At 45.2% G+C, this 25,546-nt stretch overlaps 1 protein-coding gene and 1 long non-coding RNA gene across 4 annotated transcripts in view; one reads left to right on the top strand and one right to left on the bottom strand.

The window, feature by feature from the left end:
• THSD7B (thrombospondin type 1 domain containing 7B) overlaps positions 1-25,472 on the bottom strand; it is a 298,099-nt gene extending 272,627 nt beyond the window's left edge. The window contains exon 1 of one of the 3 annotated variants that reach the window (XM_021399126.1): positions 25,341-25,472. The gene's annotated coding sequence lies outside the window, so the exon portion shown is untranslated. Of the gene's footprint in view, positions 1-6,183; positions 6,264-15,681; positions 15,714-25,340 lie in introns of those variants that run through there. The other 2 variants (XM_021399127.1, XM_021399128.1) reach the window with 2 other exon arrangements.
• Positions 6,838-11,631, top strand: LOC110399821. Its single transcript, XR_002439425.1, has 4 exons — positions 6,838-6,944; positions 7,516-7,579; positions 9,588-9,770; positions 10,037-11,631. It is a non-coding gene; the product is annotated as an uncharacterized LOC110399821 (long non-coding RNA).

Raw genomic sequence — 25,546 nt, 5'->3', positions numbered from 1 at the left:
CCCAACACTCCTGGTAATCTCTTGGGCAGACCACTGGGAGTCCAGCGAGCATCCTCAGCATCAGGTTGGGTGCCCCGCATCATATCCCAACAGCCTGCAAGTTTGTCTTGTTAACTCCCCACTGCTTTTTGCAGAAGGAAAATGAAAGCTGGAACAACAGAATCCTTCACTGCTTACAGTTCCTTCATTGCCAGCCAAATCTGCTCCGGTAACAGAGGAAGACAAATGAGAATATTTCAAGTCCTCTAGCGTAAATTATGAATATAATGCTACAGAACACATTCCTATGCACTGTCTCTGGTCAGGGAAGAAAACTGTGCACGCACAGGGAAACAAAGAGGATAACGGTATTTTCACTCCTGCCCCCAGCTACTAACATTTGCCCAGTATGTATTTATTTATTTTTAAAGACTGTGTCAAGCCAAGTCCCTGCTTTCTGGACAAATTTCTCTTCATTTCTCAATATCTGAACAATTAATATTAAAGCAGTGCCTCGCTTCAAAGCATTGTAGCCCTGGAGTTCCACATTTTTCAAAAAGTTCTCTCTGTAAGGCCTCACATGCACAGCTTTCTGAGGTTTTCCCATTATCATTTTTCAAAGCTTGCTTCTGGGTTTGGTTCAGGGAGGGTTTGTGTCTAAGTCCTATGCTGAAGTGCTGAAAGGCGCATAAGAACAGGCGTGCACTTGGTATTGAGACTTCTCTCTGGATTTATTTGAAAAGCACTAGAAAGTCTAAAATGAGTAAAGACTGTAGTTTTCCTCTTCATTACACTTCTCCTCATCCATGCATAAACACCTAATTCTCCGCTGAGCTTCCCATAAAAGTCATTTGAGAGTGAAATCCGGAGAGCATCTTACTCGAATTCTATTTTACAGGGACACCACCGTGTTTCACAGAATGGCCTGGGTTGAAAAGGACCTCATCAAGTTTCAACCCCCCTGTTGCGTGCTGGGTCGCCAACCACTAGACCAGGCTGCCCAGAGCCACATCCAGCCTAGCCTTGAATGCCTCCAGGGATGGGGCATCCACAGCCTCCTTGGGCAACCTGTTCCAGCGCATCACCACCCTCTGTGTTTCTGCAGGACAGCAGCAGACCCATCACACTGCTCAGGAGAAGGCTCTCAGCTGCAGGCTGCACTGCAGGCACTGCCAGCAGAGACATCTGCTCCTCAACACCTCAGAATAAGAAGCAAGGCAAGGAGGTAAGTTAATGAACCCTCCGTTCTCTGCCTTTTGTTTCACAGCCATCAAACCCTAAGATGCAGTGACCATCCAGGGACAGCAAGGACGGGTTTGCCCACGTACACAAGCAGCAGGGCTGGCATCTAGCCTAGCAGAAATGGTTTAGGAATGTCAGTGCTCAAGTATAAGCTTCCATTTTTAAAAAGCTTCCAAATCAGGAATTTCTTCCCCGCTGTAAAGTTCTTTTCTCTTTTACAAAAGAGCATAAAGGTACAACCGGTTGTAACTCACATTTGAACCCACGTATTACTTCAAGTCTCACAACCACACTGAACATAACTTTCCGTCTTTATGACCCTGGATTAAGCATTCTACTTAGCAAAACATCACAAAGGCTTAACATTAGATTTAACTCACTTATCTTTTAAGTCAAAGCTGACTGCACAAAGTAATAAGCACATGGCAATGGAGAAAACAATGTGCCGACTGATTATGTATTGAGCAACACCTGAATAAGCAGTAGTTGCAAGAAGTATTATTCCTTTAAATCCCTCTGATTACACGGCCTTTTTTTTGTCTATTTAAATATATAAGTTGCATTGGAATGTTAAAGCATTGGGTACACTTTTGATTGCTTTGTTCTGCTGTCAGCAACAATTGCCCTGTTCAGCATCTTCAGCTGAAGTTATCACTCACCCATCTGATTTTCTCCATACTGCTTGCAAAGAAAATTATAAGTAGCACAGGAACAATTCTACAAAAAAAAAAACATATTCCAAAAATATGACATTTCTGAATGTTGTCTTGTGTGCACAGCTCTGCTTTGAATGGAAGCGGCCATGAGTGCATCTCCCCAGACTCCACTGACAGATCTCAGCCCCAGGGCAGAAGCGTTTATGTCCTCACAAGAAGCATGAGCCACCGCTGCAGATAAGCCAAGAACAGCAAACGTAGGCCACAACACATCACACATGCCTCATAGAAGATATTTCTTGGACAGCTACGCACACACGTTAGTCTGTGTGCGTTCACCCCTGCACTGCTTTCACTAACAGGAAGATACAGATCTATAGGGCTTCTCATTGCACCCCTCAAAACAGAGGCGAGATCATTGACAAAAGTCTTTGGTTAATCACCTGAAGGAAGGGAAAAGCCAGGAATTGTGTATTATTAATGAAAATGTAGGTAATTCTCTAAGTAATAGCCTCATTCCATTGCATAATACAGTTAAAATTGTTTATAAGGCTTCCTTCCTGACAGACCACACTTCAGCCAAATTAGAGCAACTCTCCCAGTTATGAACAGCCTTGTCCTACGCACAGGGGAGCTGCAGAGCTCGTCCACCACTGTCATTAAACCCAACTGCAATGGTTTATTTAGTCCAGCAACTTTATGTTCTCCCTGATCACAAGGGTTACCTCTCTCACATATATTTTACATCAATAGCGTGAGAGATGCACCTCACTGCAGCTCCATGTGCAAAGAACTGAATTCCAGAGTATTAATCCAGGTCCCAGATCTGAACGAAGCCAGGAAGAGCTGACGTGAAGCCCAGTGTTCCTCATTGTAAGCCAAGCCCTGCATTCATCATGCCAGCTCCTGACTGCTGAATGATCCGGAACTCCACCACAAACATTAAAAAAATTATATAAGAGCTTCAGGCATTCAATACAATGGATTCTGTCCCTCTGGACGTATTTATGTAATTCGAGAGCAGCAGGAAGGATACACAGCGCAGCTATTGTAAATTCAGAGGAAGAACTGCAACCCAGTCTGCAATACAAAATGCCTTCTTGAAGTGGCAGACCTTTCACCACAGTTACAAAAACAACACTCAGGTAACCTTGCCCACTTCGCCTCAGCTCCCACACAAGACAGAACACAGCACGTTTCAGCACCGCGTCTCAATCAAAGCGTTTCTTTCCTCTGCATCCCATACACAACAGCCCGCACTGCTCACAAGCAGCTCTCATGGGTCTGTGCTCTGCGGGCAGCAGGACTGAAACACAGAGAGCAGATGGCAGTGCCTCCTCTGCTCAAGCCAACACCCCACTGACTCCAGGAAGCGAACGACCCCACGTGCTACAGAAGGAGCCAAAATCCTCCGCTTGCTTTGATCAGGACGTGCATGCTTTCCATTCCTCACATCCAGTAATCTGATTTGCCCAGATACATGAGTGAGACGGCTGCAGCATTAGCACGACCCAGCCTTAATAGAACAAACCACTCCAAAATCCGTAGACTCAGACTGCATACATCAGAGTGAAACTCCTCTGGATGTAGCAGCGGGTACAAGGACATCAAACACATTCCAGGACTTCTCCCATTTTGTGGTTTAAATCTTCTCTCAACTTTCAGGCCAAAATAATTTTGGACAACGTGTGTTCAGGTCAACTGATATCAAACCATCATCTGTGTTGGGACCCACAGAGGGATCTCCCCTTCACATCACTTCTTCGTGGCAGGGAAGAAGGCAGAGGATGAGGGAACAGGGCAGAACCACATCACCTTGCAAGATGTGACAACTGCAAGAGCACACTGTGCATGGAGTACCCAGTGCACATTTCTCAGCGCGTCTTCAAAACCACCACTGGGGTTCATGGACAAATTTCTGTAACCCTGTTAAGGGAGATGGTTAACCAAGGTGCCTCTGTAATACAAACACAAACCCTGGGTCTTAGGCCAACTACTAACACAATGCTGTCTCACACCACAAGCATATTTTTTTCCTTTTCTGATGTGTTATGGACCCACAATACCTCAGCAGACACTCCAGTATTTCCATATCTAAAACTCTGCCTTCAGTGTTCAACTGGACTATCTGGAACATTCAGAAAAGACAACCAAGAAGACCAGCTCTGTCTTCTACAATCAACCACCCCGTGAATTTGAGTGTAATGATAACCCACTGCCTCTCCTTTGTCTTAACATTTTCTCTTCAAAGTACAAGGATCATTTCATGCATTGATAAAGAGCATCTCTGCTTTCTCTTAACAATTATCTGATTCAAAGAAGTCTGTAAAACTGACAAAAATTATATCTACCTCAATCTTTTTTCAATTTGCATTGTTTTCATGCCAATTTTGGTACAGACATCCTGCATAACGAAAGCAGTTCAAGTAGTGTCCTGCCTCCCTTCACATGCCTCACAGCCTTTCCAAGGTTCCTGGACTTCTGCTTCCAAGAGCCAAAAGTCAAAGGTAGGCCTGCAGCTCAGAAGAGCCCTGGTGCAGCCAGGCAATGACCAAGTGCCATTCCTCAGGACAAGCACTGGAGTAAGAGACAGATCTTCCTCTAGGGCATTTCTTTCCTTCCAATTATTTAGGAACAGGTCACTTGGCTTCCCCAGAAATAGTTGTTAAGTGCAAACACAGAGCTCTACCGTTTCCCCACTACTTGACTGCAGTACAGCTGGTCAATTAAATATTTAATACAGAAGTCCTCAATATTTAATTATGGACAAATAGCATTCTTTAGCACTTTTCCTGAATTTGAAAACAACCTTTCCCACTCTATCTGTAAATGGGCACAGTTTCAGATGTACTTACAGCTATTAGAAGTTTGTTGATGACAGTATTATAGGGAATTAGCATCTGATGGATGACTGCTGCACATTACAGTCTGATTTCTATACCCAAGCAAAGAACAAACCCTTTTTATCATTAATTAAGTAATAAGGGAAACACTCTTAACTGTCCAGGAATAAACATGCAAGAATTTTAAACAATGTTAAAGATGCAACTTCATCTTGTAACACCACACTTGTGAACAAAGGCATTATTTAAAGTAATCCGAATATTCATTTAATAACTGAATCTTAACATAAACTTGGTCATATCACTGTTTTGAGACTCCTGCTGATCTCAGTGACAGTGCCACCAATGACACTATTTCAGAAAACTGGACTCCACCATTCTACAAGGCCAGGTGAGAACAGTCAAACCTTCAGGTCCCTGCAGAAAAAAGGAAGCGTAATTTGTTCCCCATTCCCCTTGTGTATCACTGTGCCTACACAGGCAAAGTGATTTCTAATCAGTTTCCACTTCCTTTCTGAACACAATAAAATAAAAGCAAGGGGTCAGAATGTGAGTCTTTGGATCAGAGTTCCTCTCTGCATTGGGAACCCCAAGAAATATTAAGCTTAAGTTTCAAGAGTCCATCTCTACTGAACCTGAAGTCAGTCATAATCATCACTGTCATAATCAACGTGTTACTGAATTTAATTACATTCACTACTCACCTACACTCCAGTGCATTCAGTGCTGTAAGAGACAACAAATTCCAGCCCCACCATACAAAGAACCATAAAGGTTGGAAAAGACCTCTAAGATCATCTAGTCTAACCATCAGCCCCTGCCCACTGACCACGTCCCACAATGCTGCATCTCCATGGTTCCTGAACACCTCCAGCAAGGGTGACTCCACCACTTCCCTGGTCAGCCTGTACCAGTGCATCCCTACTCTTTTGGAGAATAAATTGTTCCTAGTAAGTGCTGGAATGCTCTGCTAATGGGCCAACAACCTTCAAAAAACTATGATTATGTAACTAAAGCAAGAACTCAAGAATCCGTTGTATTTCCACTCTGAATCAAAGAATACAAAACCATTTCAGGGCTGCTCCACCACCCTGAAAAAGATTTCTGAAGATGAGGACACTAAACTTTACTACCTTCAGAAAAAATAAATTTCAAGAATATTGCTAGAGGCAACATGCCCCTTAGTTCTGTAACAATAACCACACACACTGGGAGGAAAAAAATTAATAAGTTAATTAATAATTAATAAGTTGTAAGTCATCTGCAAATAAGATATCCATTTTCCCACATATATTTTAATAATTTAAACAAGCCTAAGTAAAAAAAAAATCTTAGACAAGCAACTTGATAAATCTAAGGTCTCTTAGCTTACTGACTGCATGGCAGAAGAAGGTGATAACAGTGCCTTCAAATGGGATACAGGCACCACGGAACAATAGCAGGTAATAAAGAAGGAGAATTACCTCACCCTTTCCAATGACCAGTAACAGCTCCAAAAGGAGCACAATCTCTATCCAAAAACACGCTGCTCCCTTAGCTGCTAGCTGCTCACCCTTAAATGAGGGTGAGGAGGGGTGGATTCCACCCCTTCTGGTCACTCAGCTGCATTGCTTGCACCTGAGCTCCTGGGTTAGCCTTCTCACCTGGTGCTCAACCATTGGCTCCGGCTGTGACCTGGCAATTCTACTGCACTGACAAAAATTCCCAAATTCCCAAGTCAGTCACTTTTTGCAGTTTTTGCTCACTTTTCCACATATTCATGTGACGTTTTCACCAGCATGCAGAGCGGTTCATCAGTAACTAGAATTACAACCCGGACAACCACCAAGTAGTTGCCAAGAGCTTTGAAAACACCTTTTCAGATCAAAGATCAATTACCTTCTCTGAATTCGACCTTCATAACATCAAAGCAGACATTTTAACATAAATGTGTCAAATAACATTAGTGAATTCATCTTCACCATCAGGCAAGGTACTACCCTCAACATCAGGTTGTTTAGAGGCAGGACTTCCAGTTGGAGGATACTGGGCTGGAGCTGAGACAGAGCAATAAAGGATTTGATCAGGGACAACCTGAAGATAACTGCAGGTCCTCACTACCAGCTGAGGTAGTTGCTTCTCCTTGGCACCAGTCCTTGGGAAAGGCCAGGCAGAACAGGTATAGCAGCAGCATCTTGTGGCCAGAAGAACCCACAGTGGTAGCAGCTCCCTTCCAGAGTCCCAGGTGAGGAACAAGCCCTCACATTCCTCTCCTAGAGGTCTCACAGCATCAAGGGGATCAGCCCCACAACCCTTCGCCAGTGGATGCATAGGACATCACCGCTGAGCCCCAACTTCCTTTTATCCAGCTGCTCCTCTTGGCTACTTTATATGCATTCCTTTTTACTTACTATGCTATTTTAGAAACAAGAAAAACCTTGAAATACTTTTCTGTAAAAGCAAACAGCCTAAGTGTGACCCAGAGAACGATGCATCTTTGGGTAAATGCTAGCACATCAACTGTTGCCCTAGATGGGCACAGGTGTGAGACAAATTCCTGAGTCAAAGCACTCCATCTGAACTCTGCAGCTGCTTCATAAACAAAGCACTGGTGTTACACATACGAGCTAGAAAACTTACTCATAATTTTAGCTTAGTAGCTCTGAGTAAAAATAGGAACAGGAATGATTGCCTTATATGCCAACATATTATTTATTCTGGTATTTGATTAACTTTTTCTTCTCCTTTCTCCCCTTAACGTGCTGAAACTACAGAAAGAAAAACACTGATTTTAATAAGTGTTAACATTTACACAGGGATTTCTGGCTTCTGACTGTGACCACCTGCCTTAGCAGATTCGAAGACCAATCTTCTACGCTGGTGAGTAGCTCTCATTTTCTTCTATATAATCAAAAATATTATATAGTCTCCAGAGTCCTTTATTACTCTTATCATACAACCATTGCTTGCTCATTCTACTAAAGGAAGGCAAGGCTGAACAAACATGCCCAATACTTGGTAGAGATGTTCCCAATAATCCTGAGCCCCCCAAGGGAGCTATTCCAGGAGCAGCACACCAACACGTTGCATCTCCCACACAAACACAACTCGTATCAAAGTGCTCAGATTCTCAAGTTCAAAGTCACATAGACTTTTACATTCTCCTAAATACTTCAGAGATTCCTTTTAATGATTTTATAACCTACTTCAAAAGCACATTAAGTATTCAGATGGTATACATTCCATTCTGGGCATTTATGGCAATTTACCACTTGGTTTTAAACAGACTAAGGTTATCTATACCTACAACGTAGTATGCCACTCTTGTTGCCAAGTAGCTGTACACGCAATCGCTTCTGCAGAGCTGAAATGTCTTTCCTGTAAATACATTATACATTATTTAATACTATATATTGCTGTCGAAGTACCTATATATAGTATCCTTATAAATTTATCATTAACTTGCTGTTTTACAAGTGCTGGCTTCAGATCATTCTCATCCCTATGTCTGCTGCTGCTCCAGCATTGCGGTGGTCAAACTGAGTAGCGCCGAGCAGCACTCAGAAAGGAGGAGGTAGAGGGGAACCATCAGCTGGGGATGGCCAGCTGGCTCCTGCACAACAGCAGTAAAGCCCTGTGGAAGAATAAGAACGGACAAGATCAGACTTCACGCACAAGGAGTCACATGCTGCTTCTTCAGCTTAGCGTGAAGCCCGGTCTTGCTTCAAACTCTTTGCACCCAAAACAACAGTAAAGCAGAGGAGATGATGGCAAATGAAACTGAACACAGTAACAAATTTGCATCTATTAAAATATGCAAATTCAGTCATATACAATGTTATCACAGCTCATTTGATTTAGCTTCAAATATTTAAGCCTTAATGGAATAACTGCTCAGAAATGCTGGCATAGACATACATGCATACATTCAGAGGGGGCAGACGTGCACAAAAACAAAGTTTTGGGACAAACCTTCAGCTGTTGCAGCTTGTGCCAACCCCAAATTCACCTGTCTGCAGCAGCTCAGGTGTGGCTGTGTGTGTCACATCAGCTCCAGAATAACCAGAGCCCTTCTTTCACTCACTGATGGAATCCAGCGCCAGCAGTGCTTTGTGTTGGGTGTTCTAATGATTATTTTCAGCAGATATATGATACAGAGACATAAGAGAGTTTACCAAGCTAGAGACACGGCTGAACACAATGCACTCAGAGCAGCCTCAGGATCCTGATCTGCTCACTACCCAGAGAATCCCTGGGCTGGAATTGCTCCAAGTGCATTCCACAGATCAGACAGAATATGTCACTTTTTTTTTTTTTCTGATTAGAAAAGCAGAAATATTTCCTCGTTATTTCAGCACAACAGAATTTCAGAGTCATTCTGTCAAGTAAAAAAGAAAAAAAAAAAGGAGGATGCAGTCAGAAAATGTACTACTTTGATTTTCTTCCTTGCCCATCCTATGATGCTGGCTGTATTTTTGAAACTGGAACTACTACTGAAGAAAGATCTCTCATGCCTAGTCAGACAAAACACCTTTCTCATGCAAAAACATTTTCCTCGTAACAACAATAGCTTCAGACCATTCCAACTGGGGCGATTTCAAGGTGAGCACAGCACCACAGTGTCAGGGCAAAGGGATAAAAGACCATCCCTTCTTCCCTTTGACTTGCTATCAGTTATCCCTGTCGTTTCACCTACCGTGGGGGAAAGTGGATCTCATCTCTTGTTATTTCTAAAGCATATTTAATTCTGAAGCAAATGCGAAAGTCTCAACATTTGTTCCATTTTTAAAGTGGATGTTTTAAAAGGGGTGGGTTTTTTTTCCTTAATAAGCTAAAATGTTTTGTATCATCGCACTCACAAGCGCTTTCTCATTGACTGGAATTACAGAAAGGCTGCACAAAATCTGAGAGCTAACTTTGAGATCCAGACAAGCACAAGCACGTGGCTCTTCTCAACGCAGGAATTCCAACGTGAGAGCAATGCCACCTCTTCCAGAGCCTGAGGCACAGAGTCACAGCTGCACAGAGGACTTCATCACCTCCCAGTGCTTTTTAATACTAACACGGAGAGGTCAGTGCCGGTTCCATCACGATGCGCTTGTTATTTGCTACTCAGCACCACAAAGGATTTGAGTGTTTCCAAACTATCGGCTATGGCAGAAACAAGACATGGCAGGGGATGAAGGCTTTCTGTAACTTTAAAAGAAAATCAATATTCTATTAAACTTTTGAAGAGATCTTAAAGGTCCATTTGGACATATTTCCAGTTTCTCTGCAGAGGTGTCAAAGGCTTTTGAAAATGCAAACTTTTTCCTTACTACTTTTTTTTTTTTTCAGACCTCCATTGGCATTGATAACTCCATCTGAGAGAAGCACCAAGGAGCTTGATTTTCTGCCTGAGTACTGCCAGATAGCAGGAAGTTGAATAACGTGGACCTTAATACAGGAGTATATTCATGAAAGAGTTCAACTTTAACATGGGTGAAAGAAGAAAAACAGGGGGGGAGGGGGAAAGAGGAAAACAAAAAAAAATAGAAAGAGACTCGAGCAGAAAGTCTGTTTCTACATTGTACATATACAACTACTTGCCCATGCTCCCACTGCAAGCCAGTGACAGAAATCTTGGCTCCAGAGCTCACCAGCTCCGAGCGCTGTGCTCAGTTCTTTCAGATCACTTTACTTCAATTTTAAACCAGGAAAGATTGCCTTCCAGTGCTGCAGAATGCAATCGCTCACTGATTGACCATCAGAAGGGTCTGATTTATAGCATGCTGGAACTGACTTGAAGTAAGTGGCAGCTCTGACTAGAAGAGAGGATCGGTGAATCCAAAGATTAAGCTTTCTTTCAATAGAAACAACCTACCAGACATTTTTCACAAGTAAGCCAAGACTGTGATTCTATGAACTACTCAAGAAAACAACAACAACAACATCATCATCAAACTCTGGATTGCCAAAATAACAACACTGAAAGCCAGAAATAGATTCTATTCAAGGTTTGTCATTTTTCCTAAATTCTTTTTCAAAGTACAGTGACTTTCAGACTTCACAGTATTATGTTACTAGAGAAACAGGAAGGTATCTGAAACGGTTTATTTGCAGACAGTGCCTCTATAGCAGGAAATTTACCTGAAGCTAAACTCAAACCCATTAGCCTTCTTGTTCACACCTAAATCAACGAGAAGCTCTCAATGATTTCAGATGGTTTCAGTGTTTTTCCCTTTGGTATTTCCACTTTTGGTTGTGATCATTACAAGAGGCAGCGAGGGTGAAGAGGGCACAGAGCCCAAGAAAGCACGGAGGAGACATTAGCTCAAGCACCAAGAGGTTATTGTTTGTGGTTTTACTTCCTACACATTCACCTCACATAAACTAAGCTTTGCTATCTGTTCAGGTGTCATGGTCTCAGCCAAGAACCATGGACACACAATGTCCATTTTCCACCAATTGCTTCCACTACCTTCTCTCTAGTAGCCTCATTACTATAGAGCACAACACAGGACTCAGCAGAGGAGATGCCTGCACTGGGTCAGTGAGCTATCAAAAGAGATAGAGAAGGGGTTTGGCCTTCATTGAAGCATGAAGGAATTGAGCAGTGAATTAAACGCAGGAAATGATATTCATTTGGATTTCCGAAGAAATAAAGTAATGCCTGTTTTAATTAAGGTAAATGGTCACACTATCCTCTGGATAATAAGCTGGATTTTGATTAAAAAGTTAATCTGACTACATGGACCTCAGAAGAGAGGCTGACCATAACCACCAGCACATGAAAACTCTCCAATTAACACTGCGGGAAGCACCAGGAACACAACAAGAGGGAACACCTGACCACCACTACATTCAGAAATGCTCCAGAACATCAGGTAGAGAAAGAGGGAGAGAAATCTTTCCAGCTGAACCTTTGTAAACATACATGAAGAAATGAAAGCCTTTGCTTACATCTGCAAATTTTGAATTTTATAAATAAATGACTACTTGCATTTTGCTATAACTCAAGATCATGCTTACCTTGAAACAGTTATCTGGATAACAAGCATTACTCTTGCAGAAATGCATCAAATCTGCTGAGCAATGGCAGTTGCAGCCTGGCAGCAAGGTCCCTGGCTTGGCTGCAGCTTTGCTAGGAGGTGCAAAGGCTGGACACGTTCCCCAGCTGCACCTGCCAAGGTCAGGGGATTGCTACAGCCTATGGATCAGGATGAGCTGAAAAGTTCTGGCTCTCTATTACAGAAAACAAAATATTGGAGAACACATTTGACTCCTGAGCATCCCCAGGGAATGTATTGCATGTATCCTGCATCTTGTTGAAAAACAGCATCAACAGTGGTTTCCTGAAAACCAGACAGGACTTTCTTTTCCCTAAACTCTTCAGGATATTTTTGCACCTCTCTCATATTATCTTCCTACTGGAAAGCCTCCTAGGTGAGGCAAAGCTGTCATCTTCCCTTACTCAAGTGCCTTCACAAACTGCTCCCGTGGCATTTACTGAGCGTGACATTAATGGTTCGGGGAGCCCGTGGTTACCTGTTGCTCCGTAAGCAGGCAGCTTGTCCTTCAAACTTGGTGCTATCAGACTCCAGCCACATGCTGCCTAAGCTCTATAGCTGTCTAATTTCCTTCCCTTTCTCTCTTTCCTCGCTATGCACAGTTGCCTCAGAAGATTCCAAACTTTACAGACTAGGCTGTCCTTTCTAAAACTAAATGCAGAACCTTATGCTCTGGGTGCTGGCTCAAAAGCGTAGCAAATATTCAGAATTCTAGATCCTGTTGTCTGGATCTGGAAGTCAAATATTTCACTTCCTCCATGAAGCAGCTGTGAGAAGCTGGATCTAGCAATGGCTTCATTGCCGAGTTCCCCCTACCCCCCAGAGCCAATCCCTCAAGCTTAATTCCAGGTTTCCTAACAACAGCTCCTTCTGAGTGGTGGGGCACTCTGGGATGTGCATTACTTCTGCTTAGGACCGTCCTTCCAAAGGAGGAAGAAATGGAAATTATGGAACTCCATTCATCTTAAACTACCTCCAACAAACTGATTTTTCTCAGGCATAACTTCCAGTATTTTTTAAGTCCCCTCCAGCCGCACTGCAAACATCATGGAAAAGCCTAATACAAAAATATGTATTTCCATTCAAATATGTCAAGAGATCAGAGTCTACACTTTTCACAATTACTCAAGGACTTGAACCAAACACTTGCGTTGTAACAAACCCTTTCTGCTTTTCTCTTCCTTTCCAAACTTTCAAACATCAGCAGCGTGTCTATCACAGAACAAAGCCGCTCAGTTGCCACAAGCCACGGAGCTCCCGGAGCAAAACTCCTTAAGGCAGCACAAGACTTCTGTGAGTTCAAACCTGCTGCCAACCTTTAAGAACTTGACACCAACTTGCTCTGTTGTTCAGCCTCTCTCAAGGCTGCATGGCGAAAGGAGCTGAATTCGTGAAATTCTAATCCCTTCCTGCAGAAGCAGACGCTGTGCCACCTCAAAGTACACAGAATTACATCAAGTGTACGACTCTCCACTGAAGAGCATATGTACAGATAACTCAAAACATTCCGATACCAGCTTTGGGGAGATCAAGAGCAGCTCCGAGGATGGAAAGGAACCAGAAATCCCTATTATCTTCTTTTCCATTCTGGTAACTCGGTATTTTTTCCTTGAATATGCTTTCTTAGTATTGCTGTATGACAAATGAGAATCCATCCGAATCTTCCATAAAGCCACACAGAGCAGACAAAACATGACATAAAAATACAAAAGTAGCTGAACAAGTAGAAGCAATAACAGCTTCCTAACAGGTACAGCACAGGCACTGGAAGCTCAACTGCATTCACCTTGATTTTGCACCCAGAAACTTCCACTACAGAAGTCTGAATACTCACCTGTACTGCGGCAGCACACGGGTACGTGACACATGGCATTAGGTGCCTGGGAACGGAGTGAGCTTTAAGCAGTTACCTCAAGTCTCAGTACAAACGCAATCAAGTGCCAGCACATGCTTTGCTAAACTGCAAATCCGGATAAAAAAAAAAAAACCAATGAAAATCAAGTCCAAACATTTACAAAGCAATCCAATATAGAAGCAATAAATGAATATTTTTAATCTCAATGAAATAAACAAGTCCAATTTCACAGACATTTACAAGCCCATCACCTAATGAGCGGGGAGGATTGTTAACTTTCTGCTTCCCCAGAAAGTTCAAAGGACTTTAAGAAATGTAAGGTTTCATCTGCTACTCTAAAATATCATTTGGAAGGGAAAATTAAGTCTGTCTTCTAGAATCCCTTTTCTGGAGCTCAGAATGGCTCACAAACATGGCTTTCCCAGAAGAACTTTGTTTTTCACCTTACCGAAGACAACCACCTTTCTCTGTCTCTCACAGAAACATTTGCACAATTTTGACAAATAAAACCAAAAAGAGCACGGTCAAATCTAAAATAATGCTGTCACAGCAAAAATAAAATATTCATAATGGACTGCAAAGACCTGCTGTGGCACTCGGTGCTGAAACCCAGAAGGATTTTTCATTTATTAACACCCGGTCCTTGTTCAACAGCATACTAATGAAGTTAATCTAAAGGCTAAATTTCAATTATGAATCACAGAGCCGCATCTCTGCTCCCTGATTGCTCGGATAATCTGAATCAGGCGCTCTCCTACATAAAGTACAATGGTTGACTGCACATAAAAGTTCCTGAAACATCAAAAATATTCAGTCCAGAAGGTAAAACCTGACAAACACCTGTTTTCACATCCATTCAATAACTCCGTGGCAAAGTAATGATTTCTAATAACTTGACAGACTGCTCGCTCCCTTAAAATATGCAGCACAGGTCTGAACAATAAAAGGAACAGCAAATGTTTAAATCTCCCAGGCTTGCAGCCAAGACAAAGTCTTCAGCCTGAGTAAAAAAGGGCTTCCATTTGCTGAAGTAATTTAGGAGAAAATGCTTTCCTCTCTCAAGTACCTACGCTGCATTTGTCCTGGAACAAAACCTGGAGGAACAGCCGTGGTCAAACTACAATGAGGTAAAAGCTGCAAAAGGCAGCGCGCCCAAATTCCCACGGCCGCCGGCCGAGGCGTGCTGCCCCATCGTGTGCCAGCACAGCTCAGGGAAGGGGCTCCAGCTGCACAGCTGGAAAGGACACAAAGCATGAGAAATTGCAACGGCCTGGATCATTTGCTTCCAATTGCTTCTGCAAACAGAAGGATGACGAACGTTCATGCAAACATCGAACCGTGGTGCTATCCCACCTGAAAGACAGATACGGAGGAAGCGTTGCATCTCGTTTTTAACAAGAAGGAAAAACAGGAGAAATAGAGGTGCCTTCAATTTCCAGCTGAAAGGACAAGGAACGGAAGGATTGCTTTTCCCAGACGCGAGCGGAAGGAGCATACGGAAACCAAAACATCAGGAGACCACGAGTTTTGATCAAACACTTGGATCGAAGAAAGCAGAGCCTTCCAGATGACCTCTCAGCAGAGGTTTTACCTCACAGTACACGCAGTTTCTGGATAATATAACTATGTTTTATATAACAGCTCTGGGATCAATTCTTCCATTTGTCATAGAGAAGGAAACCCAGAAGAGTAAATGCACCATAACAAACTATTATCTGACCAGCTCTAGGGATGAAAACACTGTACATGGATTTCTTGTAAATCAAGCACAAGACAGCGACAAGTTCCTCCCTCGCACACACCTATCCACTCTCATCCATCCTCTGAGACACGAGCTTGCAAGCAGAGAGCAGACTCCCGATGCCTGCTCACACCTTGCAGCACTGAACACAGCTCAGATAGACGCAACAACTTCATTGAGTTGCAGGATTTTTCCTCCCCACTCCAAGTTAGACAAAGGAGGTCAAACGTTTGCACCCACACTTCCACCACACAACTGCTAACTACTATCCTAAACACACGTTAGTCTTTAAGTCCAGTTTTTTGGGATATAGGCACAAATTGCACTCGCTTCCTACCTCCAGCTTCAGTCTCCCGGTACCCCTTTCCGCTGCCTGTATCCTTCAAGTACATGTCACCTGGTGGGAAATTATCAATACTTAGATAAATCTCAGACTTATAAATAAATTTAAAAAAAAAAAAAAAGACAGTTTTGCAGATTGCCAATATATTCACCACTTTGGTTGGGCAGTATTACCTGCTGTAACACTGACACATAAGCAAAACAATGCAGAAATGACACCCTTTCCAAGCACCACATCTTCTCACGGTCAGCTACCAGAATGGGCACCTTGCTCTGAGCCCACCTGGGTGCTGCGCAAGCTTTCCTCCCTGCCTCAGTCCTTAACTGAGCTGCTCCTGAGCAGCACACTCAGATGCATCAGCCTGAGCAACAGCATCAGCACATGCATACACGCTCAGCAACACGCCTGGTGGAACAGGATGGTCGTCTTGGTAGCTCTGTCAGAAATACATCTTAATTGATGGCCAGCATTGCACCACAAACGAGCCAGGAACAAAAAAAAAGGCCAGCAATAATGCAGACCACTAGATGTAATCTGCTGTCTTCTGGGTAAACTGTTCAATGCTTAAACTTATTATCTATAAAAGCACCTTTTGAATCACTTTTGTTTTGCCCTGTAGAATACCTTAATGTTTCTGCTGCTAATACAATTTCTGGCTTGCAGTACTGCCCTCGTCTGTAAAACCGCAAGAGAAAGGGAAGGAAGAGATGAAAACGGGGAGACACTGAACTGTTGTTATTATTAAACCTTTAAGTTACAGAGTTAATCCTGGCTAAACGCTTTTGTCTGCCGCGCTGTTTATATTGAAGTGGATTTTTTTTTCCAGGAAGGAAATCAAATTGTTGCAGCTGAGCATCAAACAACTCCGTGGCCATCTATACGTGCGCCGACCGCACTTCCACTCCAAGTCATCTGTTAAGCAGCACATCCCCAGCTGGGGACTGTAATTAGGGTGCAAACTGCCATACAATCCCCTTGCCAGATTGATGAAGGAGACCTCTTACAAGGTGATCCAGAAGGCAGTGCTGAGACCATTAATCATTTACTCGTTGAGGAGAATACAAAAAGCTCTGCCACTGAGAGCATTACGGTGGAAAATACCTTGACAAAACCAGCAAAGTTTTAATTAAAAGGTCAGACATTAGTTATAGTATCACTTTAAACATTTCAGGCGAGTTCACATCAAAAAAAGGAGATATTCAGATCTTGTGCGGAATTTGACACTCACCCTTCTGCTATTCCCTTTAAAAGGTTGATAGTGATCAGCTCAGAGCTCTTTCAGCTCTGCCAGCAGCATCCCCAGATACCAAACAAACGCAAGAGTAATCCGCGGAGCTGGGCTGCCAGTACTTCAACCTGCAGCTATTTATTCTGGGAGATCTGAATCCACTGAAAAGGCAAATATTTTCGGTAGCGTGTGGTTACAGAACTCAGCAGCACAAAACCTCAGGCTACAGTGAGAAGGGCAGGCGTGGGGCACTGCCTCCAGGGCTCCGCTCTGACCACCTGAGCACGAGTCAATGCTGCCAAAAAAACACGAGCTGCAACTTGTGAAGTATGCTTGCTGTGGGGAAATACCTTAAGTACCAAAAGGTGAGGTCAAGCGAAGCGCTTCCCCTCTTCATTCACACTGGGTGCAGTACGGAAGAACCCACCATCCGTAACAGAATCCTACTCTGACAGGTAAACAGAGAAGTGCAAAAATCAGGCTATCGGTAGAGTCAAAGTATTTCTCTTGGAAACAAATGTTTGCTCTTCTTCAGCATTCAGACTCCCGTTTCACTTACCACGCACCATCCACCAAGGCATTCAGCACCAAAACTGTGTCCTGCCATCAACCTTCATCCACACTGTCCCAGAGCTCCGGGGAGCAACAGTGCTGGGGCAAGGAGGGGAAAGGAGCCGGGCTCTGCTTGCCGAGATTTGATGGAATTGCCTAGGAGGCTTCTGCTATTTCAAAAGCAAACAAAATCCATCCCATACCACTATCCACCAGCCTAACAGAAAATGCATTTTGCTGTAGAATGTGCAATAGGGAGGAAACTTAATCCAAGCACATCATTGCACAGTCCAACAGGATTTGCTAGAAACTGCTCTGGTGAAGGCAAGCTCCTATTAGCTAAGTCTAAAAAGCAGTCGGCATGCAATTACTTCTTTTTCCCAAATGACTGCAACAGCCAGATCTAAATAATTTTCCACAGATCGTCAACAAGCACATCCAAAACAAAGAGTAGAAAAATAAGAAAGTCTGCCACCTGTTGCTACAAAGTTAAACCAATTTAAATACTTTAAAAAAAAAATCTTGTTTGCAAACCACTGTATTTCCCCCCCAACTCCCCTATCCCTCAAGAGACAGTGGCTTCCTTTGAGGAACACAGCAGCAGGGAATGCTGAGAGCAGCACCAGGCTGAGCACAGCCCGGCCCAGTTTTAGCAACAAGTGACTTTGCAAAGGGTTCTTTTGCAAACAGAGCTGTAGAAATAGGAAATAAATGAATTCTTTCTGCAACACAGGGAAATTTCTGATTTTCAAGGCCCTTGCTTGATAAGTAAACACGCATTAATCCACTGAACACGTCAGTGAGAGAAGAAAAGCAGAAATAGCTTCATTATCATTACACAAAATCATACACACAGCTGTGGAAATCCAAGTTCCTTCAAATTATTGCCACGACAAAACACCGCAATTCACTGCAACAGCAAGTCCTACCACAATACATCACTGCTTCCCCAAATATTCACATTTTTCCAATAATGAGTGCTCAGCAGAGCAGTGCGAGCACACACAGGATAAATCCCACATCCTAAGCCAGTGGGGCTTTTTAGAAGTCAGTAGCACCCAAACACCGACCAGAGAGAACAGAGACTAACTTGGAAACACGAAGATGCCAACCCGAGGATGGGAGACCATCGCCTACTGGAAGGGTGACAACAACACAGGCAGAACTTGTTACCAGAATTCAAACAAATAATTTAAACAAACTAAAGCGTGCTGTCAGCACTCGATAGCGCAAGGTCCCACAGTACCTAAATCCTGTGGTTAGCATTTCTTGGAGCTTGATCCTGCGCCATCTGTAGCAATGGAATACAAGGTATTAAACACAGCATGCAAATGAAACAACACCCCAGTGCTTCATAGGCTGGAAGGGACCTCCAAGATCATCTTGTTCCAACCTCCAGAAGCTAACACCTGTGTTATCAGCACGATGGTCTTATCGTGGAGTAACAAGGAAAAAAAAAAACTGTCCCCCCTCTTGGAATATTGCCACATCATCACTCACCAGCATTAATATTGCTCTCATCCACAGGCAACCCCTTAAAGATGCCGATGGGTTTTCCTTTAAGTGGAGCAATTAATGCCGCTGTTCACAATCTCTGACCTTTAGCTCTCGGTCCCAGAAGGGTTATTCACATTTATCCTTTTAAGTTTAGCACAAACTGGGAACTATTTGAATCTTCCTAAAGGCAGAGAAACATTAATCCTAACCACAAACCAGAGCCTTTTGGAGCACTAATTTCCAAAGCTCTCCCCTCCAAACCTGCTCATCTCCCCAGGACCAGCTGCTCCCCCATTTCCACCATCACTGCAGTTCTGATGTTCTCCATTCCAGAGGTATTTTTAGCTAATAATTTGGAAAATGCTTTCACAGCAGCGTGAAGTTTTGCATCCCATGCTGCACCCCCCGCAGGAGGATGGCATTGCTGGGTTGTGTTCAGTGAAGTCGCAGCGCTGGGGGCAACGTCCTTTCTTTCCATTGTCACCACTCCTCCTTCCATCCCACTGTGCCCCTTTCTTTTCCTCAGAAATGTAGTTATTATTTGTTGCCTTCATCTAATATTTGTTATAAAATGACCAAACATGGAGGAAAAACTCAACATGTCATCTTCACAAGGGCATCTGGCACTCTGAAAGTGTAAGTAATGCATGTTCTCACAAGGCAATCCCCATGTGCACGCACACACACAAATAAAAAACACCAATGTATCGTATCACTTCCAGTCTCAAAAAAATTAATCATCAGTTAATCAACAATACCCTTCTGTATTAAACAGCCCTAATACGGGCATCGTTACAGCTATTCTGGAAGACTGATCAGCTATAAAACTCCTCCGCAGCCAGAGAGAGGGCACTCCAGAGCTGGGAGTCACCCAAATATCCAGAAAAGTTGCAGCCACATGAACAGAGAGTGCTGGGATCAGGCAGCGCGCAGGGAGAGGCAATCAGCTTGACAGGAGATGTAATTACTGTTACTCTTCCTGCCAACATTAGACACGATATAAGCAGATACATCAAATGCATTTGATGTTATATATTATCACTGATGTGCCTACGTATGTAAAATGGGGTGGAAGGTGGATGGCTTGGCTTCTGGAAGGGTGGAAGCACCCTTTTTTTGTTATTATTTTATGGGGAACAAGGCATTTGACACACCGTCCCTGTCTCCATCCCGTTTGTTCATTAAAGTTTCTCCTCTCCTTCCCAGCTCCTATTTCCATCATGATCAGAGTGACATAAAACATCCTCTTTGTTGCATCTCACTAAAATCGAAGCCGCATCCTGTCTGTTTTTCATGCCTTCTCTTTGCTCCTTGTCACTCAGAGGTTTCAATCCATCGGCTTTCTGTGCACATTCACAGTCCGAGCCCACTTCTCGACGCCAGCCTTCTCGTTTGCCCCTTCTCCTTCTTGCTTTCACTCACCAGAGCTCCTTCCTGTCATCACGAATCAGCTCCAAATTGCCACCATCTCACGGCCGCCACTCACGCATCAACCCCCTCTCCTTGTCCCCACACCAGATTTCCATCATCTCTGCAAACTACTGAGCAACTTCCTATTACTTTAAACACATCCTACTGTTTTCCCTCCTACGAGCCACGTGTTTGTCTCACCGCCCCCCACCAGCTCATAAAGCTTCTCCACATTTGCCCATTCTCCTCCCAGGTCAGCCGGCGCGGTGCATCGTCCCAGCATGCATCTCCCTCGAGGACTGCAGCACACAGACCGAACGCTTTGACACTCCTCCACCTCGCTCCAGCCCTGAGCCCCAACGCCACACACAGGAGAGAGAACACAGCACGATGTGAACTGCCAACAAAAGCCTCAGAAACCCTTCTTGGAGAGTTACTCTGTCAAGCGTTATGTCTCTAATACTTCATTTAGGGCTGATACTTGAAGGAAGAGAGCCACGTGCAGCTCAGCCCAAAAGCCGAAATAAGAGGAAGACAGCAATCCTCAGGGCTCTCGGAGCCGGACCATGAGATTAATGGGCTTCTCTGTTCCACTGACCAACTGCAAAAATAGGGAAGGAAAGAAAACACACACAGAACTGAGCAAAAAGAACTGAGCAAGAACCAATGCTTATTTTCTTTCCGGCTTTTACCAGAGAGCAATCTGAACACTTTCCCTTAGACGCTGTCAAGTTTTACTCTCAAAAAAATGACTGTTTCATTCTGGGGGGAAATTTAACCTTTTCACTTATTTTTTTTTTAATTTGCATTTTGAATGAAAGTTTTACTTTAAGCCATTGCAATGAAATCTTGCAACTCTTTGGTAACACTTGCAAGTTCCCAAATCATTTTAGTCCTCCTCAAGCAGGGATCTCTCACTAGAAACACGCCCCACGAACCAAGTTTTGTCCTCACCACCCTGAAGCTCCGACCCTTTCAGTTCAACACAGCCACTAAAGTACTTTAAATGGGGCAGGGGGAAAAAAAAACACTACTCTTTTTTGAATGGAAAGTTTAAGATTACTTCACCACAGAAACGAAGCCTTTCTCTGGACTTGTCCGTGCTACTGCCGGAAACACAGAGCGTATTGCTGCTCATTTCCTGACAAATGACTCTCCAGGAGAATAGAAATCATCTGCGGTGAGACCCGGCAGCGTGCTGGAGGAGCTGCCTCAATGCACAGGGATGCAGAGCAGCACAGAGCAGCCCCCCCACACACTGACCAGAGCTTCAGTCCCGTTCACTAACGGCTGAATGGCGCTCACCTTCACAGTGCTACACCTGCAGACAGCTCTCCCATCCACTGCCTTCCTGCTGTGGGCATACTCTCTCTGTTATTAACAATTGTATAACTCGATGCATATTCTTAAACAAGGCAAGTTATCCTCCCGGCTGTTTTAAAACAGGACAGAACACAGCTAAAATTTCAATTAGCAAAACAAAACCAGAAAAAAAAAAAAAAATCATGTGTTTCTGTTGGGATGGTTTGTAAAACAAACTGGCCTCGCTCGCCAAGCTGCCCCCACCACCCACCCAAGTCTTCTCTTTCCCAAATGGCTATCACTAATGGTATACTGGTGCAACACAAACCACACACCATTGCTGGAGATGACTCTCATCACCAACTCTGCCATGAGTGGTTGCTAAAGCTGTATGTTGTGCTTACCACAAGTACCCAATCTGTACCACACACCCCCAAATACGTGCTTTCCAGGCACTTCAGAACACGGAGGTCAGTGCCCACTGGAACACTGCTCCAGGAACGACCGCCCCACGCTGCGGTAACCCCGCTCCCATTGCACTGCTGCTGTCTGATGGGTGGTAACAACCATCTGAAGGCAATTTTGCACATCCCAGTGAAAATCCAGCAATTCTGATGCTGAGCAAAGACAAAAATCTCTATCTAGTGACCAAACACCGCTGTCATGTCATGCACGTATAAATATAAACTCCTACATACCCTGCAGTGGCGAGTTCTCTACACGATCTCCTGTTCACACAACAGACAGAAAGCCAGGCTGCTTTCGTAGTGTGCTGAAACACCAACGTGAGTTATTGGCCACTGTGGGAGATGGATCAAAGCCTGCCTCAGCTCCACCCAATAACGGAGGAGATCGCTTGGGGCCATGTTCCTTTCATAAGGCTGTGCCAGGCCAGGAGGTACAAGCAGCCTTCTGTCCATTACCCAGAGCAAGGATGGGAACAGAAGGCTGCCACGCTACTTCAGCCTGCCCCCAGCACTTCAGAAATACTCGCTGCCTCCTCCTCCAGTGCTGTCCCAAGCTGCCCGGCACATGCACGGGAAGCCCACTGTATGCAGACAGCCTAAGCAGACACGACACATCATGCATGCAACAAGGTGCGTGAGAAGAGAGAAGCAATGAAAAGCTTTCCAAAAAAAAAAAAAAAAAAAAAAAAGCAGAAGACTTGGTTTCAATCAAAATAAAAGCTTAGCAAATAAAAATCATAAAAAGGAAGTATAACTAAAAGCACTGCAAAGAACAGTGGTGCAGCACGTCCTTAATACTCAAGAGTTTAAAACTAAGCACAAGCAGAAATACAAAGGAATGCCTAAAGATGAGTCAAAGAAGAACACTCAACAAGGAGGAGGAAGAACATTACCAGCAAACTTAGGGTAAGCACTGTGCCCTGGGCTAGCATAAGCCTTTAGCCAGGACAGCGCACAGTGAGCCATCCGCTCAGAGCCAGGAGCGCGGCAGAACGCTGTCACTGACACAGAGCCTGGGCTTCTGCAGCTCCGCAACACGCACAGCTCCTGGTTAACTCGACCAACGCAACTTTTTTGCTGTCTCCTGGCACAACTCCCTGGGATTTCCAGATTAACAGCATTTTATTTTACCTGAGGTGCTTTGCCTGTTTCTCCAACCACAGCACCCGCCTTGCCACCAGCCTGGAAGGAGGTCGGGAAGTGGCAGGACACAGCCACCAGGCAATCCCAGCTCCTGCTCACAGCCAACCCTCCCGTGCTCTTGAGGCAAACAGCCAAACAGGTAACACCACTAACACCCCCAGACCCACCTTAGGAGTGAGCTCAGGTGTGGAAGTAACCAGAATGTGGCACTTCCACAACAGCACAGAGGTTTTTAGCCAGGAAGCCAGATTCTGTCATATTATATGAGGCTCGACAGCCCACCTGCAACCACTAAATGCCCCTGGCTGGCAGCAAATCACATCAGCACTCACTCCCAGTCATTCCCAGCTGCTCTCCTCCTCAGTTGCACTGGTAGCAGAGGAGCCTGCAAGCCACAGCAAGAACAAGGGAAATCTTCATCTCCTTCCTACTGTGTTCGCTAACAGCAATGCCATGTTTTGGGAAAACAATGCTTTTGTCACCCAATACAAGCCCGAGACTCAAGAAAGTTCCTACCAGCTGACAGCCCAGCCACACACTTGTTGAACACAACCTGGCAGGACGTAATCTACCAGCTGTAGAGTGCTTCAAGTTCCCGCATCAGTCTCAAGGCTCCAGCAGTTTCCACTTTTCCCCTCACGCAGCCCATCGACAGCACACACCGATAAAACACAGAGTGTATCTGCAACAGAGAGCTCACCTTGCTGAGCAACAGCCTGTAGGCATTTCTACCACCTTGTTAAATGGCAACGGCACCCCTGTTGCTCAGCTTTCATAATCCCTTCCAGCTAAGGCGGGTGGGCGCAAGAAGCATCGCAGGGCAGGAAGGCAGAACAAACAGGCATTTGCGTTGTTGCCACATCACTGCCAACTCAGGGTATTTATAATTTGTATTACTTACTTATCCTACTCTTCGCTTCCAGCTTGCGCAGCCCAACAAGCTCAGTTGCCTTGGACACCTGGGTGGGAAAGTTCCCACCACAGCACATCTTGCATCCTCCCCTTCCCACCAGCCGACAGCAGCGGGGAACCCAAAGCTGCTGAAGCGCTGCTGCTTCCCAGCACCCAGGCCCCCTCGTGCCTCTCTCCAGCCTGGCGCGGTACCTGCAGCGCCTGGCACGTTCCGCCTGCTCCAGCTCTGCCTCCTCGCCCGCTCTCCTGTCGCCAGCTGCGGTGACAGCTCCACGCAAACCGAAGGAGCGAGCGCTGGAAGCAGGCAGGAGAGCTCTGCCGCTCCGCTGGGCGGCCCTGCTTCTGAAGGCAAGGTGTAACAGACTGAAAACTGGTAAGGCAAAAAAAAAAAAAAAAAAAGCATCGATACCGAAGCACGAGGAGAGCTCCGGGATTCCCCACGCAGCCACACTTCAGGCAGCAAACCCCACAACTCGTGCGCTGCCAGCAGCGGGCAGGAGCAGCATCAGTGCCTCCTACCAGGGCAGCGTGTCGGCAGGCGCGCATCAGCACCGCGATCCTTATCGGAGAGCTTTCTAGTGAAGAGACGTCCCTAGAAAGCAGCCGCTACACACACAGCTCTCCTGAACGTCATTACTGATCCAGAAGTAATGAAATAGCAAATAATATGGCCCCAGGGTACACATCAGCCACCTACCCTAATGCATACAGATGGAGCTCAACAGCTTTGCTGCTCTTCCATTATCGAAGTGAAATGGGATCTGCGAAACGCGATCACGGCGAGGCAGAAGAGCAGCTTACTCACGAGCAGCGTTTATTTCTGATTCCTCAGAAAACGCTTTTAAATGCTGCCGTCAGGGGGGTAGAAAAGTTCCCGGGTCTCACGCTGCAGGGCGTGCGGCGGGAGCTCCGTCCCCGCGGCCGTGCCCTCACACCTGCCCACAGGTGCACGCAGCGCGCCTCACGGAGCGCCCTCGTTTGCTCCGAAGCGCAGCGCGGGTCCCAGCGGCAGAGGTCAGCAGGCAGCCCCTGCGCCCGGCTCCCTCCTGACCTTGGGTGAGCCGCGAGACGCCGGACGGACGGACAGACGCATACACACACGCGGCAAACTCGGGGCGCGCGCTCGCGGTGAAGCACGTTACCTGGCACACAAGCACCGCCCGGAGGATCAACGGAGGGACAGCCCCCCCACCGGCACCGGCACCGACACCTCCGCGCCGGGGGCGGGCGGCTGGCACGGCGCGGCTCTCCCGGCCATCCCGCGCGACGGGGAGCGCGGCACGCGAGGGGACGAGCGGCCGGCAGCCCCGCCGCCGCAGCCGTGCTACTTTTCACGGCCGGAGTTCGC

This window comes from Numida meleagris, chromosome 5 (genome assembly GCF_002078875.1).
Source record: "Numida meleagris isolate 19003 breed g44 Domestic line chromosome 5, NumMel1.0, whole genome shotgun sequence".
NCBI lineage: Eukaryota > Metazoa > Chordata > Aves > Galliformes > Numididae > Numida > Numida meleagris.
The sequence above is the reverse complement of the archived record's forward strand: the minus strand, read 5'-3'. Positions and strand labels throughout refer to the sequence as shown.